The sequence below is a fragment of the Pezoporus flaviventris genome, unplaced genomic scaffold (assembly GCF_033815535.1).
Source record: "Pezoporus flaviventris isolate CSIRO_AGI_PZ_B2104156 unplaced genomic scaffold, CSIRO_AGI_Pfla_v1 ptg000017l, whole genome shotgun sequence".
NCBI classification, from domain to species: Eukaryota; Metazoa; Chordata; class Aves; order Psittaciformes; family Psittacidae; genus Pezoporus; species Pezoporus flaviventris.
In genome coordinates this window covers 1318636-1336841 of record NW_026892565.1, presented here as the reverse complement: position 1 = coordinate 1336841, position 18206 = coordinate 1318636, and the positions used below count along the sequence as shown (strand labels likewise).

Sequence of the window (18206 nt, the reverse complement as noted above, 5' to 3'; positions counted from 1 at the left end):
AAGTGCAAATGCAGCATGAAATTGGAAGCAGGAAGATGGTCTTAGCACTTCTACGATGCTGCACAGCATAACCAGCAGGTTGAGAGAGTAACTATTGCATATATAAATATCTATGTATATACAGATACAAGAGGTTTCACAGCAAAGTAAAACAGATGAAGAGTGAGACCACTGTGATCCAAACCACCATGGGGGAGTACCAGGGGCACATGGTCACTGTTCCTGAGCGGATGAGCTGAAAGGTCCCTTCCAACACAAACCAGGATGGAATTCTAGGAATATTTAGCTTTTCTTATACTCTTTTTTGCTGGAATGTTATCTAAAGCTGTTTAGAACCTAAAAGATGTAAGAAATTGAAATCATCTGGAAACAGCTTCTTGTCTGCCATCCATCACATGTAACATTACAAAACCTAACTCACTGTTATTGTTAAACTGCTGTTAGATGTAGTGCTAGTTACTTTCATTCACATCTTTGCTGTGAATACACAAAAGATTCTTTGTAAACCAGAGGCTAATCAACAGCAAAAGATAAATAGCCAGAATATGTCAGAATGACTTAGTAGTTCTTAAGCTGTATGTCCTCCGTTGCATGTTTATTCTCAGTGTTTAAATTCATTTCTAAACCAGAGGTCAAAGTGAAACCTCTTGTATTTATTTTCATAGTGTGATGAAATAAGCAGAATGTTACGGTGTTACTCCATGACAGATCATGTTAACTTACACTGCAAACAACTGCTTACACTTTCTCTGAGGTGGATTTTGAAGCAGTAACAGGATAAAGCTGAGATCACTTTTCTCAGTGTGGGAAGCTGATGATCTTAGTGGCTCTGTGGACAATCCGGTCCAGGAAGGAGAGGTTAACCTTCAAGGTCCATGGGCAGAATGGTTCGTTTGATCAGGGTGGGAAAAGTTGTTAGTTAAAAAACAGAGATAAAAAATAGAGGATCTCTGAGCCAACAGCAGTGAACGCAAAAACCTTCTTAAGCTTGTCAGAAATAGTTTCTACAGCTTTTAAGACCTAAGCAGGATTTCGGCATTACTGAAAAAGTATTTAAGCCTTTATTTAGCCTCTTCCTTTTGCATCAATGTAAGACACAGAGGGAGCTAGGAATGAAAAATGAATCAAAGAAACATGTCAGCCTCCTGGACTGGACCACATCATCACAAGGAGCATTACCTGAGGGGGTAACCCTCAGCATCCCATGGCAGCTCTGGAAACACAGACAGTATCTCTATAAGAAGCAGGCAGTCCTCTTATATGCAAAGACATAAGAAGTAAAAGTGAGAGGAACCTTGCAAAGAGGTCTTGAGACTGGTTAGTCTGACTCAGCAATACTGTGATGGCCTATTTTGAACACTTAACTCTAGTAAAAATAGTTTAAGCTGAATTGCTACTTAAGAGAGTTTAGTGTGGCAGTTCGTTCCACTATGGCTATCCAACTCCTTACTTCTTCTGCATTAGATGAAAGGAATATGAACAGAAGTCTGTTACCAGAGCATTAATAATTTGTTTTCCTTTTTCAGAGGCAGGTATGTTTGAATGCACTCATCACTCTAAGACTGCTTCTTGCACCTTTGGAAACTAACACGTACTCAATATACTACCAGGAGTTGACCTTACTCATCCACAAAAACGTATTTCAGGGAGGCACAACAGGATGCTACAGGAGTCTGGTATAACACACAGTTGTAAAGCTATGAGTAACATTCAACCCAGGTAATACCTTCAGCCTCTGATGAACACAGTGCAGATGCTCCCAGCATCTCTATGACAAGCACATCTGTTGCTATTGGTCACATGCATCCTCTGGGGCTTGAGGATACACTCATGCTACCAGGAGTGGGAAATGCAGATCTGGGAAAGACAAACGCACTTCAACAGAGGAAAGAGTTCAGTCCCTCTGAATTATGCAAGACACAGCAACATGCATTCAATTGCATGACACAAACCTACTGTAGCAGCAGGCAAAGTGCTATGGAATGCGCTTAGCTAAGAGAGAAGGACATACCACCCCTTACTATCATTCTTGCCATGGTTGGCATATTTGAAATAATCATCCATTACCATGGACTGCATATATCCTATAGCATTATCATCATGCATCACAGGCCTTACATGCTGTCACACCTTTGATACTTCTGCCTTTGAGCTGTAGCACTCAACATGTTAACAACACTAACATAGATCAACAAACTCTGGTGTGTGCTCATCTCACAGGGCAGCCTTTTCCTGTTTTAAACAGTAGTGACATTCAGCAATTCACATTGCTGACACCACAGACCACCGACCTGGGTGCTGTTATGATACAAGCTGTGGCTTATCCCAGACTCGGAATGCAAGGTGTGCAGGCAGCAAAGAAACTTGCTACTGCCCAATATTGTGGTGTGTTGTCCAAAAAAAAAAGATATTATATTACTCTTACATTTCCACTTTGGTTCCACTTTTGCTGTCTACTCTTTTTATTCCCCTTTCCTTTCCCTTAACTTTTCACCATTTTTAATTTCTCTGTAACATTTAAGTTTGCATTTCAAAGCACGCATATTCTTGGCCTTTGAAAACTCACCAAGAAATCACCTTTACTTCCCACAGTGCAGATCCAGAGCACCAAAGGAGATTTGCTTGTTACCTTAATAGAATTCAGAAATTGCTCCACAAAAATCCCTAAGACAATCAGCGCAAGTTAGACTTGGCATCTGCACAAGTCACAGCTATTTTTTTAAATACTTTGACAACACCCTTATGTTATTGTCTCCCAGTTCATTTTCTTGCTCATGTATTCCCCAAAGAAGGAAAGAATGGTATTTCTGTGCACTGAATAAGGACACATTCTGCTTGTTAGAGGGAATTAATTCATTATTTTCCCTTCTCCTTGGTGGATCTTTGGATCATGACACTTCAAATCCTTCTAACTCATGCTTTTCCACATGACGGCACGGATGTCATCCTACTGCCTCGAATTGAAAGAAATAAGAACAAAACTTCAGCAGCAGAGGAGATCTTTGCTTTCAATCTTTGTCTTTTCAGCTGGAAATTGCAATGACAGCCCTCAGAAATCACAGCAAGCCTCTTGGTTTCCTAAATATAATTTAATAACACAGAAAAGCTGAGGTATTCAGTGCTGGCAGGAGCTATGCTGCAGTGCATAACCCCAGCTCCCTTAGGCTCTACTTTGTTTCACCTGTGTGCATCTAGACACAAACTAAAGGTGAAGCATCAATAGGCTTGCTCTCCTCTAAAGCAGCTTCTGAAGAAACTCTGCAGTCAGTTGAGAACACTTTAATTTTCTTTCTTCCATTTGATCTTCCCTGCAACATATTTTTCATATTACTCGTCACATTTTACTTCCATCTGTTTTCAGCTTTTGATTAGAAACTTGGAAGTTCAACTTTAACAGCTCAGTGCAGAGACCTGAACTTCTTCCAGGCCTTTTCCTCCTTGCAGGATCTTAATTCAGTCGTATGGTTCTTTTTACTGTACCTCTGCCCACACTGGAGGCCATATCCTTAGTAAATGGTTTGCAACTCTTGCAAAGAGCCCTAACGTCTGCAAACACAGGAGGGGTTTGTTATTCTGAAAACCTTCAAAACCAAATGATATTACTTCAAAAAGTTAGCTATACACAGTATCATTATAGAGAAGCTGCAAATTGTCAGGTTCATCGAACAGAAACCCATTTAAATGTTAGTTAACAGCTTCACCAATAACAAAGGACCAAAGTACCTCAAATATCTGAACTCGGTCCAGAATTCACTACAGAGACACCAAAACCAAATGGCCAAGCTACTGCTCAGGAACAGGAATTCAAAATGTGCAGTAATAGGCACTGTTTTGATGGGATAACCATGTCCTTCCTTGTGCAGGAACAAGGCAAGCTGGCAGTCATGTAGTCAGGTCAGGAAGGGCTGGGGGACAGTCCCATCTGCACCACTAAAATAACATCATCTTTCCTGTAACAGCATTAAACAGCACAGAGTCAGAACAAGGACTGATCTCCATCGACTCAGCTGCGTGCACCAGGGATACCTCTGAGGTATACAACAGGCAGACACGTAAACGCCCAACAGAAATGTGGATGTCAAGACACATCAGTGATTTAGGAACAGCGACTCTCCCCTAACATCTCAATTCCAGCTGAATAGCCACAAGGGCTTAATTCTCAAGGACCCATGAATGTCACGAATGAAAAGCAGAGAGAAGCCAACACATGGAGCATGAGAAATGCTGTGATCTCAAGCATCTTTTGAAAAGCACCACAGACAGTTTTCAAAAGCATTCTGAAGCATCCATGAAAAGTTCTCTACCTGGACTGGAAATGCAGGAGACAGCTAATTAAAAGGCATTCAACTGCTACCTATGAGAATGAAGCCAACAGATTTAGACTTCCTACATTTCTGAGCAACCAAACCAAGAGAGTTAAAGAAAGAAAGAAAGCAGCATTCTGATCACAGTGCTAGGAAGAAGCAAGTGTCTGTACTCATCCTGCTTCTGTCACTTGTATATTTTTTTGTCTACTTTCCGAGCCTGGTACTGCACTATTTGGGCTGCACTTTTATATTATTCTTTGCCATATTTGTTTGCAAAGCTCACAGTTGAAAGATTTGACACATATGTGGGACATATGAGGAGATATCCTGGCATTATCTTATGTTTACAACTCAGAGAGGGGTAAGAGTACTCAAAGTTGGTCTGGATGGATCCCTAGAGATCCCCACCTTTCTTGGGAAACACAATCCAGAAGTGCCTGTGTGAGTGCTGTCACGTTCACCTCACAAATATCTGCCTATAACACACAGTATATTTGCCTCTTTCCCTAAAGCCTTCTCTGCTCAGCTTGTAGCATCTCCCAGATTCTTCACTACGGACCTTACCTGCCATTTACTTCCATGTGTGATGTTGCTTATTCTTACAAAAGTGCATGATTTTTTATGTCATTCTTAAGTTATAGCTGCTCTTTTAGAGGTTTTCTGTCAGTCATTTATAATCCTACTTCTGTCCTTCTCCATTCTGGCAGCTCTTTGCAGCCTGTTGTCATTCACAAATTGCTTACAGAGTTTCCATTGTAGTACCCACGTTATGTTCAACAGAATACTGGCCAACAGCACATTAACTGCCATCTACCCCAGTAACTTCACTTGATACATCCTTGTATGTGCCAAGAAGCGCAAGTAACTGATGCAGGTTATTCTACTGAAAACATTCAAGGAAAACCCCTCATTTTCCAGTAACTTGTCACAGATCTTTGGTCACATTTGTCTTTTCTTCAGCTATATAGCTTAGACAAAACCTGAAATGCTAATTCTTTGTAACAGGTTACAATTTGGAAACCAGATCTGCTCCCATCTCTGCCCATTTGTTCTAATTACCTCTTGTCCAAATCAAACCAGATGCTCTCACATGGTGGTGTCAGCAGGTTTTCTTTCTGCATGCTTTTCCACAGAGCACTACTCTGCAATGTAGCTGGAAAGCTGACAGTTCCACACATCCTAAGGCTCCTCATAGTCAGTCTCCTCTATGTTTGACCTCAACAACTGGAAGGACTCCTACGTTAAGAGCTCTGGAAAGAACTGTTTGTGTTTCTTATCTTCCAAAGAAGTTTTTGCACTAGTTCCTTCCTTTGTGTCAAATTCATCTCCCAACTGCATATGCAACCCAGCAGTTTTGGTCATTCTAATACTTACTTCCATTGTTCTGTTATTCTTCCTCACTTCTCTTTTTCTTTCCACATTCTATGCCTTCCCTGATGCCAATTTCAGCTGTTTGTCTAAGAAAGCTCATGTTCCACACTGCAGACAGCAGCAGGCCACCCATGCACATATATATTTAAAAAACTCCACTCAGCAGAAGGAAGGGGATTCCTTCTTAGTCCAGACACAGAAAGCTCCTCCTAGATAGGCAAATGCTCTTCAGTCTTAAGCTCCATCTTCTAAGCAGATGAAGTTGTGCAGTTACACAATAATGCAATACAATAATGCAAAACCATAGTGAGCATTAACTCACTGTAGCTTGCAGCATCATTTCACTGACAACTGTGAGAGAAGACACCATGAACTGGAGTTCAGTTGTATCTGGTGTCAGGGCATAAGCACTGTTTGAAACTCAGCCAGTCAAATAAAAGCCTGTTTTGGAGACAGCTGCCAATTCCCCAGCAAAGTTTGATTTACAAATACATTACAGTCATCTGCTGGAAGTGCTTTTCCAGTTGTGCTGTGCAACAACATCTGGAATTAGCCTCTGCTAACAACGGATTCTACGAACAAGCAGAGAGTAAATGCTGAAGGAACCACCCTGCTCCGGGGCTGAGCTCCAGGACCTCAGCCTCAAAGTGGTGGGTCCAGATGCTAACGGAGGCCTCGATCTCAGAGAGATAAAGCTCACTTTCTATAGTTGCTCAGACAATAAAACTGCAGACAGTGAACAGGTTAACTTGAGGGTGTGTAAAATAGGGGGAACTAATGGGTGCTGTTAGTCCCTGGCTGCTGCTGGCAAGTTGAAAGCCCACAGTACCATCAGTGGCACGGTGTATTCATACACAGGGGATCCTGCTTTTTAATTCATGGAATTTTATGATCACATCTTTTTTTTGTTTTGTTTTGGTGAACAAGGGAAACATTGGATTACAGAGGAAAGCTCAAAATTGTTATCTCCATAAACACTAAATATGAAAAAAATATTTTTAAGAGGGCTACATGGATAAATCATGATCTGACTTATGAGTTCAGAGCACTTCAGCCTAGGGTTGTTGATTCTCAAAGACGGCCAGTAATTAAGCTCAAAGACCTTGTTTTCATTGTGTGCTCCCAAGGAACAATGAATACTTGGGTCATGATACAATCAAAATCTCAAATCCTTATAGTACAGAACTTCCGCCTAAGAGCTCATCTCAATCTCCACTGTTCAGGCAGGTTAAAGCCATTCCCCCTTGGCCTGTCCCTATAAGCCCTTATCCAAAGCCATTCTCCAGGTTTCTTGTAGCCCCTTTAGGCACTGGAGATGCTCTGAGGTTTCCCCAGAGCCTTCTTTTCTCCAGGCTGAACCAGCCCAGCTCTCTCACCCTGGCTCCATAGGAGAAAGGGGTTTGTAATTTCCATAAAACCAATCATTTTAGGGCATCACACTGTACTTGGGGAGGGGACAGAACTGGAGCAAGAGCAATACAGTGAGAGCAGACTCCAAAGAGCAGCTCAACTCTTTGGATATTAGCTCTATTTGAGACTAGATTTTCTTCTAAACTCCCCAAATACCTCACATTTCTGTGGTTTATCTATGTACAAAGACAAAACACTACTGTAGCAATCTTTAAATTATTTCATCCTAATTACTTACACTACTTAAAAGCCAAATTTATACCTAGAAATTCAGACCTACTCCCCCAGAGCTGCTCCTGAGGAAAATGCTGATAATTCCTACAATTCCCCTGTTCAATTCTGTCCACTGCTGCTCCTGAGTAGGCATCCTACTACTATAGCCTTTACCTAGTCTCCAAGAAACAGCTCAAGTGCCCTCTAGTGTGGTTTCAGAATACCTAGTCCATGCTTTCCCCAGTTCTGTGAGACTACATGAGAGGATTTATATTTGGTTTAAAACATTCTTAGAAGTCCATAGAACTTTAGGACGTAAGTCCCTCTGAAAAATATTTTCACAGACTGAAAAACTGATGGAGATTGTATTATTTTATACATCCATTGTTTGATAGTTAGTCATTTCACAGGCGTGTCTGTACCTGCATTACCCCAACATGCAGAACAGCAAAAGTTACTGCACATGACTGGGTTTTGCATACCTGTTCTATCTGTTTATGAAGTAATGCTGCTGTTGGATTCTCTTTCTTGATATAGATTGGTTTAGAACATCACCATTCTGGAAAAATATTATGGTCCTTCTACTATAAAAAAATACATATTATATATAATTATATGTGGAATATATATACTATAAAAAATATATTTAAGGACTGGAATGGTCCTTAAATATGGTCCTTCTACTATGAAATCCTGGCCCAGGCTGCCCAGAGAGGTGGTTGATACGCCATCCCTGGAGACACTCAAGCCCAGGTTCTGGATTGAATGTCTCCTGGATGTGGCTCTGGGCAACCTGATCTAGATGAAGATGCCCCTGCTCATTGCAGGGGGGTTGGATTAGATGAGCTTTGAAGATCCCTCCCAACCCAAACCATTCTGTGCTTCTATACTTCTTACCCTTTCAGTTTCTTGTATGTCCAAACTTTTCATACAGATTTATCAAAGTAAGTTTAATTATTTTTTTTCTTTCTACTACATTTTATAGCTTTTTGGCCACAGTAACAATTCTCTGAAATGCTCGAGTGATTCTTACTCTTCTGTGAATTCCTTTCCTGGCTGATTCAACCCTAAGAAATTTGGTCTTTTTTACACAGCTCACAGTCTGAATAACGAAGATGCTGAGATCATCCCAGAGCACGTGTCCTGATGCTTTCCTGGCTGGGGTGCACAGTCCTTGAAATTAGCTCCGTGTTTAAGATGATATACTTGTTTACTAGTTCACACACCATGAAAGCTGACAGACTCAGCACCAACAGGTTTGGGTTTTCCAAAGTGAAGGTAGAAATGGGAATTGTGCAGGCTGTGCATTAATATCATTGTATCAGACATCTTGCAGAGTAGTGAAATTCTCATAACGGACTTAAAAGAAGTGCCATATATACAAAGATATGTTCTGGCCATACCAATGGCCCATCTACTTCTATCGGTAGCTGCCAGTAAATGCTTAAGGAAAGAGCTTGAGATGGAAGTGTGAGAAGGAAGGGAATACTTCCCTAGTATTAGTCTCTGAAATTCAGTAATGTTTAAGAAAAACAGGAAAAAAAAATGTAGAGTGAGAAGAATGGAAATAAAGGACAGCTCAAACCATCCAGCTGTGGAATGATTTCAAAGGAACAGTGCTGTCATTTGGCTCATTTTTACACAAACAAATTCAAACACTAGAACTGGATCTCTGAAAATCTCCACTACAAACAGTAATGCAAGTCCAGTACCTTTTTCACCGTTTTTCCAGCACTCCATCCTATTCCATTCTTAGTGGCCTTTTCTATTACTTCTAAGACCTCGGAAAATGTAGGAGTCTATTTAAAACACTGGCAACTTTCCTCCAGCAGCAGCAGCTGTGGCTTGGCCCAGCAGCTCTCCCTGACAGAACTGTTCTCTTGTGGCACACACACGGCATCACAGTGTGACTGCATCAGCAGATTTCCTGCAAATTCTGTTTCATGTCTTCTTATCCTTCTATACCTTCTTTGCCTTAAGCTTCTGCATATGCTCCATTTTCATGCTGTGTATGCGTGTGTGTCCCACTATGGCATTTGCAATGATACCTTCCCCTCCCACAGAATCAGGGAATGGTTTGGGCTGGAAAGGACCTTAAAGCTCATCCGGTTCCAACCGCCTGGCACAGGCAGGGACACCTTCCACTAGAGCAGGTTGCTCCAAGCCCCATCCAGCCTGACCTTGAACACTGCCAGGGATGGGGCAGCCACAGCTTCTCTGGCCACCCCGTGCCACCACCTCACCACCCTTTAAGGACTTGTGATGTCTGCTGGGCTATCCCATTCTCCACCATAATGAGATGAAAATGCTACTCAATCCCTGCTGCTTACAGTCTTCATCTTATGTTGCTGGAATGATCATGACAGCTCAAGGTATATCTGAAGCCAGAATCTGTTGGTGGGAGCACACCAGGTAGTACATTGCTCATTCAGTCACCAGCAGCTGACCCAATATACAGAACTCACTGGTGGAACTGTTATTTCTCATCATGTTACAAATCACCAGTGTCCCTTCTGTCAGTAAAGTGAAACGCAGAAAATATGTGGCACGTTTCACCACTGGGTTCTCTCATTTCACATTCCAGTCTTGATGCATTTTTGAAGGACCACAAGAATGTGTAGTTTAAAACCTGTCTAGTAAACTTCCTTGATCCCAAGGCATACGCTTTGAATTTAAGTGATTTTCTGTTTTCAAGTGCCCTTTGGAACAGTTTCCTTTTCCTACTTGGCTCAACTAATTTTCAAATCAAGACAGAAGCAACAGCATGTTCCATCCTGTGATGCAGATTGTGAGTCAGGACCTTTGGGACCTCCGTGCTGATTGGGTGAAATTACATGTGCCCTCAAGCAATTGCCCCAGAAGTATTCCTGGAATGGCTGCAATGCTTGCAGGACTGCATAGTACCCTGAATCTCTGCTGTGGAAAGACAGTACAGGAACACTATTACTTTCCAGGCAGAGAACTGCACACCCTCCCCTAGATCCTGGCTTATAGCCCAGAGATTAGCAGAGCTTTTCATAGGCTTTCTCTAATGAACAGTCACAGACCAGTATAAAAGAAGTCACTCTGAGACTCTTTTCTATGTCTTAGATTTTAGTTTCCTAAGGAGAACAGATTTACATGGGTGTAAACCACCAGGCTGAGTTAGGACAAGTACTCAAGAACTTAGGGTTCTGGGATCACTCCAGTAGCTCAGTCTCTGCGGAAAGTCTCCACTTTCACGCTGGGCCTCACACTCATGATACGTGACATGTGAAAGCACCCTGAGCCCAGAATAAATGAACACACAGAAGCCAGCAGCTGTGGAAATCAGCCTCTTCATGTGTCAAGTGGACCAGGGAGCACTGGCAGCACCATAAGGCATTCAGTCTGTAAGAATGAGGGTTGTAATGTCAGTCCTTCACACAGAGAAGTCTGTAAATACAGGACAAAATACACATGCAAGTATGTAGTCCAAGAAGAACGTGCAGTCTGTAAAGGACAGCACTGAATCCTGTGCTATCCCTCCTGCTCTACTCTGTACTTATATTCTCCACCATGGGCAGAATCACATTTTATTTAAAACGCATTTTTAAGGCTTGATGCTTCGGTCATATTCTTTACATTTTCTGAATATTACCTGAATTTGCCACTACGAGAATGCAGTTCAGGATATTCTAGTTTTGGAAAAGTAAGATCTGAATTATAATGAGATGTACAGGTAAGGATCTATCACTATCCTTCATCCAGTAGTGTATCCAGCAAGGTTACTGCTTTCTACCTTGTGGTGGTTTTAGTTTCAAAGCAAAAAGTGGTGCATGGTTTGGTTTTGGAGGGATAGAGCTCAGGTTGAATCGGGCATTGGTGGCAGAAGGAATGCTAAGGCACAAGTATTTTTTAACATTCCATGTATAAGTGAACATACTCCAAACCAAAACATGCATTTGGATCCTCTCCTTTTATGTCAAGGAAAAAAAAGTGTTTATACTTCAGATCAGCATGTTCTCCATTGCAGAGCAGCATCATGAAGATGAAGATGGGCTCCTCACTGAATAATGATTTCATTGAAGAAATGTCCTTCAGTTCCACAACAGTTACAATGTGAAAAAGCACACAAGAAGTCTCCAAAGAAAACATGGAGTCTAGGAATCACATATGAAAGAGTTAAGGAACAGGTAGGCAGTGCCAGAATATGTTGTGCTTCAGGGAGAGCATCTCACCTCTTTAAATCAAGACCCATTAAAGACTCACCTACAGATGCCCTTTTCAACCCATGTTTTGCTTTGTGTTTAAAGCTTGCACTGTAATATGACATAGGTCCTGCAAACTGTCAGTTTTAAAGGACAGAAAGGCCATGTAAAGACACAGTTATCTCACACTATTATTGCAAGGATGTTTCTCAAGCCGTATAAGGGGGTTGTGTTTTAAGCATGGGAGAAAAGGAATGTACATTCAATAACATGGAACCAGGCTGTGCAGAGGCAAACGCCATTCACTTCTGTGCTCTAAATGCTCATACTCCATAGCTGTTCACGCTGCAATCCACAGTAGAGTCTCCTAGCCCTAGGCCAAATAATTTCATCCCTGTCCAGCTGTTCCAGACCCCCTCTGACTCATCCTAGAACCAGTTCCATACCTCATTTTCCATGCTGACCCAACCAGCAAGATTAGCTCAAAACGACTGGAGTCATTCTATATAGCAGAGGAATTCCTGTAATTAAACCTTGAGCAACACTTTGATAACCCATTTTCCATAGTATTTTTCATAGTTTGACAGATAATGTTATTCCCCTCTAGCCCAGGTTTCCTGGGAAACAAAGCACATCCACGCTTTTCTAATCTTTCCAGGGAAATTAAGCCAAATTAAAGCATTTCATGGGCATTCATTACATTTTATCATAGATAGTTCATGGACTATCAACTTCAACTGCCCAGAATATGCTTCTGCTTAATGGGTAGCAGAAACGATGCAACCTGCTTTTTGTAACAGGCTCTTCTTGCCCAGGGGCAACATTAACCAGGGACAAAGCTTCCTTTCTGGGAAGTACTTTGTTCCATCCCAAGTCGATGAAACACTCCAATTCTGAAAACTGGAGGTTGCTATGGCAAAAATGCGTGAAAGGGGCCCTTCACAAACATGCAAGCCAACTCCAGCTTCTATTCCATATGTTAACATACACATGGAACAGTTGGAGAAATTCCAGGGGAAGGCCATGAGCGTGATCAGGGGCTGGAGCACCTCCCATACAAAGGCTGAGAACACTGGGGCTGTTCAGCCTGGAGAAGAGAAGCTGCATGGAGACCTCAGAGCAGATTCCAGTGTTTGAAGGGGGCTACAAGGATGCTGGAGAAGGACTCTTCATCAGGGACTGTAGCGACAGGACAAGGGGTGATGGGTTCAAACTGGAACAGGAGAGATTCAGAAATAAGGCAGAAGCTCTTCCCTGTGAGGGTGCTGAGGCGCTGGCACAGGGTGTCCAGAGAAGCTGAGGCTGCCCCATCCCTGGCAGTGTTCAAGGCCAGGGTGGACACAGGGGCTTGGAGCAAGCTGCTCTAGTGGGAGGTGTCCCTGCCCATAGCAGGGGTTGGAGCTGGATGAGCTTTAAAGTCCCTTCCAACCCAAAGCAGTCTGGGATTCCACGATTCCATGACATGTTTGTCTCCTTTGATTTTCTGGAGGGGAACACATTGTTTTAAGTTAAAGCTCAGAGCAGATTGTTCAGCTCTTGCATGGAACCTCATTTCTGTTCTTCCTTTGGTTGGGGAAAATCTAGTGGAAATGTTCCTTCAGAACACATGCGGTCACACCTAAGAGGCTCTGCAAGCTGTGACTGTTCAGATGAGCCTGCAGATAATGTCAACTTCAAAACTGTGAGTTCACTGAACTCACACACCAGTTACTTGGATAAACATTAAGCCCCACTCACCTACACCTTGAAGAGGAGCTGCCCATAGCAGGAAGAGCTGTTGAACCAAAGTGGAAGTGTACAAATTCTATAACTGAAATCAGAGAGAAATCAGGCTCAAAGAGGAGAAGCAATCTGTAAAGAGAGTATGTTAACTGGCAATTGGAATAATGCCTCTTATTTAGCAGAGAGCAGGGAGGGGGCTCAAAAAGCCAAACTGGAACTGAGAGCATCTTACTAGAGAGAAAAGAAAACAAGGTGTTTTCTACCCTCACTCCTATTTTGGCTACTTAGGGGAGGTGCTGGAAATAATATCAGGATCATTGCTATAGAATTTGGAGTGTTTTTACAGGATTCTGTGATCTTACAGACTTGCAATGCTTTTACTGAAAAGCAGCTTTCAGAGCTAGGCCAGCATTTGAAGCACAACAAATTCTGGACACTTCTAAAAAGAGAAAACCAGGTTGTCAGGGGATCCAACCACAGCTCTCAACAGCCTCATACTAGCTTTGCAGACTGATGTACCTGCAAGTTCCTTATGCAAAGAAAGTAAGTACATTTGAGAGAACTAAAAAGCATGGAAGGAAACAAAGGAGCAGACTAATTGCTCACACAGTGGGAGAAGCACAGTCCCTCTGACCCCCCCTTGTAGTCCATGGAGTGGTTCCTGAGCTGTTCTGAGACAGAGGCAGTGCTGCCAGGTCTAACATTCCAGCAATTACTGGAAATGGAAAGAGCAACACAGATGCCAAGGGTATGATGCAAGTTTCATTGTCCCAGTCAGAATGCGAGTCCAGTATGGTTTTGGGGCTGTTTGCTTGGAATTTCAAGTCAATTGTAATTCTATGTAAATTACACGTTTAAGACCAGAAATAAGATTTTTTTTTAAGGGAGCTCCTCCTCATTCCCTGCCCTGTGCTTCTCTGAAGGGCTATTTTGGACCGTGAACAGGGGGTTCGAGCTTAGCATGCACAGAAAGAGCTGAGAAACAGGAAACAAATAGGCCAAGAGGGAATGGTTTAAGCTGACAGAGGGGAGACTGAGATGAGCTCTTAGGCACAAGTCCTTCCCTGTGAGGGTGCTGAGGCGCTGGCACAGGGTGCCCAGAGAAGCTGTGGCTGCCCCATCCCTGGCAGTGCTCAAGGCCAGGTTGGACACAGGGGCTTGGAGCAAGCTGCTCTAGTGGAAGGTGTCTCTGCCCGTGGCAGGGGTTGGGACTGAATGAGCTTTAAGGTCCCTTCCAACACAAACTGTGATTCAGTTTTATCATTCTATGAAACCTGAACAATCCTCTGCAGAGGTAAATAGCATATGAAAGTTTTGCTGTTCACAAAGCATGAAACCAGGATAATTGTGGGAGTGTGCTTGTAAAACACAAGGAAACAGCTGAACAGCAGAAAGAAACAATATTGTGCCCTCCTAATGTCCCCAGGTTCAGTGGGTTAGCAGAGAACAGTTTGGAAGATGATGAAAAACAGAAGAATAGGCCAGACCTGGAAGGGGAACAGTAAAATTCAGGCCTGTGGGGATACATGTTTAATGTTTTAATTCTGAAGTCAGTTTAGGGATGATCTTTATGGGATTGGAAACTCAGGCTTTCTTCTCTAATTGAAAAGAAACAGCACTTGCTCAAGTAAGGATAGTTTCTTACCCATCTGTCATTACAAATTAAAGTAATACCAGATGTTGAGCAGGATCTAGTGCTACAGTGGGATTAACACTTCTTTCAAAAGTTTCCCAGCATGGTCTGTGATGAGAAAATAACAAAACCAAATGGTCTTTGCCCCAGGATCTGCATAATTGTAAATGTAACTGCAAAAACATTTCCACATTAGAGAGCTGTTACAAATGTCTACATGCTTGTTCCAGCTGAAACGTACTATGTTAGAACCTGTAGGACAGGCCACTTCGGTAACAGAAGGCTCTTTAATATACAAATCAATACAACCCCTGGATTTTGAAGCTGGATGTCCTCAAGATGACAGTAAAATGTCCATCTTCATAGCAAATGTGACTGGCACAGCTCGTGAAACAATGTTGTGAATTGTCCATCAACTGAATGTTTCCTTCACCATTTGGTAATTGCATTGACGAGAATATTACTAATCCTTTCCTTAGTTACACTGATTTGTTCTGCAACAGCCTCTGAATGAAAATATGAATCAGCTTTGTAGTTTTCCTCAAAAATCTCTTAATGGGTGGGAAACCTGGAGAGCACAGACACTATTATAAATAAATGGCAGGGCTGCGTAGGCACTGGATGGCATCCCCTGCATTTGAGGTGGAGATCACAGAACCATAGAATCAACCAGGTTGGAAAAGACCTTTAAGCTCATCCAGTCCAACCATTCCCCAGCACTGCCAAGGCCACCACCAACCCGTGGCACTGAGGCCTCATCTCCACGGTGTGTGAACACTTGCAGGGACGGTGACTCCAGCACTGCCATGGGCAGCCTGTTCCAATGCCTGAGCACCGTCTGGGGAAGGAATTGTTCCTCAGCTCCATCTAAACCTGCCCTGGTGCAGCTTGAGGCTGTTTCCTCTTGTCCCATCCGTCGTTCCTTGGGAGCAGAGCCCAGCCCCTCCTGGCTCCATCCTCCTGTCAGGCAGTTGTAGCAGCAGCCTCCCGAGGCCGCTGTTGCCGTGTAAACCCCCACCACAGGACACCACGAATGCTCCAGACCTCACGTCCCGTTCCCCGGGACTCCTCCTTTCCTCTCGCCCCTGTTCCCGTTCCTCGACCCGCCAAGCGCCGCGGCGCCAGCAGAGGGCGCTGCCGCACGCAAGGTCCGCGGGTGTCGCGAGCCGGTGCGCGCTGCGGAGATGGAGTAACGGGAGGTAACGGGGGAGTAAAGGGGGGTAACGGGGGAGTAAAGGGGGATAACGGGGGTAAAGGGGGTCACGGGGAGTTATGGGGCAGTAACAGTGGGCTGAGCAGTGAGCTCTGCCTTTCCTGAGAATCAGCTCTGAAGAGAACACTGCAGAGAGCCTGTCGGTTTCTGTCCTACATGTTCTCTGGTGACTGGGACCCCCTCCCTGTGCCGCAGCCTAGGCTCAAATCGGAGGACTGAAGGCTCCGAGACCGATCTGGTAGCACTACAGAGAGCAGAAGACATGTGGTCCTGTAACTCAGACTCTCATAGTTCTCTCGGAGACCTCTGGAGGTCCTATAACACTGCTTTTGAGCTCAGCTCTTGGTTATTTGGCCTTGCCATGAGAGACTACTTGTGAGGCACAGCAGGAGGAAGTGGGGAATTGCTTCTTAGAGAAGCTAAGAACGTGTGTGATTATCCCTACTATGAAGAGCACATGTACTGGGGAGATGAGACAAACCAGGCTCACAGGTTAAGTCAGCATCACACAAGGAGATGGTAGAGGTCGGGATCAACGTGTCACCCTCCCACAACCCAGCTCACTGCCAGCACAGGAAAGCTGTGGATGCTAATTTAATCTGAGACACCCTGTCTCCTGAATTAGAAGGTTTTAGCAACAGGTAAATTAAACCCCACATGTTAATTTCACTTGTTACCATTGTATTTTCTTCATGGCTCCCTGTTACTGAAAACTGCCTGTAACCTCAAGGAACAGTCTTGTCTAGATTCACTGAGGCTAAAAATCTTGCACATAGCTCTGTCAGAAATGTGCAGCTCTGAAGGACAGGTTGAAACAGGATCTTCTGATCTATCTGGGGGAAGATGAGCCATTCTGTGCTACAGAACCCCTGCAAGAACTTGAGCTTCAGAGGCTAAGTGAGGGAAGTGGGATCATGACTGACGTTCACAGGCATTTTGTGTATGGCCTGTTTGCTGTCCCCCTTGCCATAGCCCTGGGAGCACATTTTAGGGAAGAAACCCATGCAGCAGCACCTAAATCACCGCTTCTGAAATGCTTCTGAGGAAAAATATCACAAAAAAAAGAAATTAATGCTGAATCAAGTCCACATGGAGTGATCTCACACCTCCTGAGCAGTCAAAAGAGCTGGACAAGAGAATATGCTCTTGTCCCCAGTGAGGACTTCATGTCAGAAGCAATCAAATACTAACATAAATGCGGTTGTAACAAGTGAGCAGAACAGCCCAGCTACATAGGAAAGAGTATCAAAGAGATGCCACTATTAGCACCAATAGTGCAGTTCCCAGTTGAACCTGCTTACTGGAAGAGCAACATCTTCCTGATAAATTCAGCATCTGTTCAGCTGGATTTCATTCACTGCAAGAATGAGCGGTAACCTACTACTTACGAAGGCTGAATGATTCTTTCCTAAGCTTCTAGAAGAAATTAGCATGAAAATTACTAGAGTAGAGAAACCTCATAAAAGACTTCCAAAACCTATTTTGCTGTCAAAACCCAATGCAAAACTGCACCCTTTAGTTTTTTTATTGCTTCCAATGTACTGGGGGATTCCCATGTCTTTTCCTGCTGTTTGATCCATCTCATTGTCATTAAGCTCTTTTCTCTATTCAAATGGATTTGTGGTTTTAGAAGAAATACATGGGACCTGGCAGGTCAATAGCATTGAGCACAGCATCACACTAAAGCAGAAAAGGGGAATTACAGGGGTTTCCTTTGTTTCTTAGAAAAAGAAAGTATTTCATTGCACATGGAACAAGAGATTCTTCATAAAACCCTGCCAGGGCAAGTCAAACTATTTGGGATGATTTTCCCCAATTGCTGCCAGGCTTGAAAGCAGCTGTGAATAAACAGCAAAGTGAGTGAAAACAGAAACCACCTCCACCATCCTCCAGTGTTACCAGATCATTAGGTGAGTATAATTGCAGTCGAAATACCACAGCACCTTTCCCTGTGCCTTTCTGCATCGTTTCCATACACACCCTGTGGAAAAAATGATTCTAAACAACAATCTGGATGGGTAAAACTGTAGAGTTATCTCAGTACAGCACAAAACAGAAAATTAATGGTTTATTCCTTAAATACTGAGAGGAAATGCTTAACACAAAAACCTCACTCCTCAGGAGACTGCCTTACCTTGTGCTTCCACAGACACCTTCAGACTTGATTT

At 43.2% G+C, this 18206-nt stretch overlaps 1 long non-coding RNA gene across 1 annotated transcript in view; it reads right to left on the bottom strand.

The window, feature by feature from the left end:
- Positions 1-13323, bottom strand: part of LOC133270091 (uncharacterized) — a 90290-nt gene extending 76967 nt beyond the window's left edge. Inside the window, exons 1-2 of the long non-coding RNA XR_009743667.1 lie at positions 13208-13323; positions 2567-2664 (exon numbers count right to left, since the gene is read on the bottom strand). This is a non-coding gene — a long non-coding RNA (uncharacterized LOC133270091). The remainder of the gene's footprint in view (positions 1-2566; positions 2665-13207) is intronic.
- Between the last annotated feature and the right edge of the window lie 4883 nt (positions 13324-18206).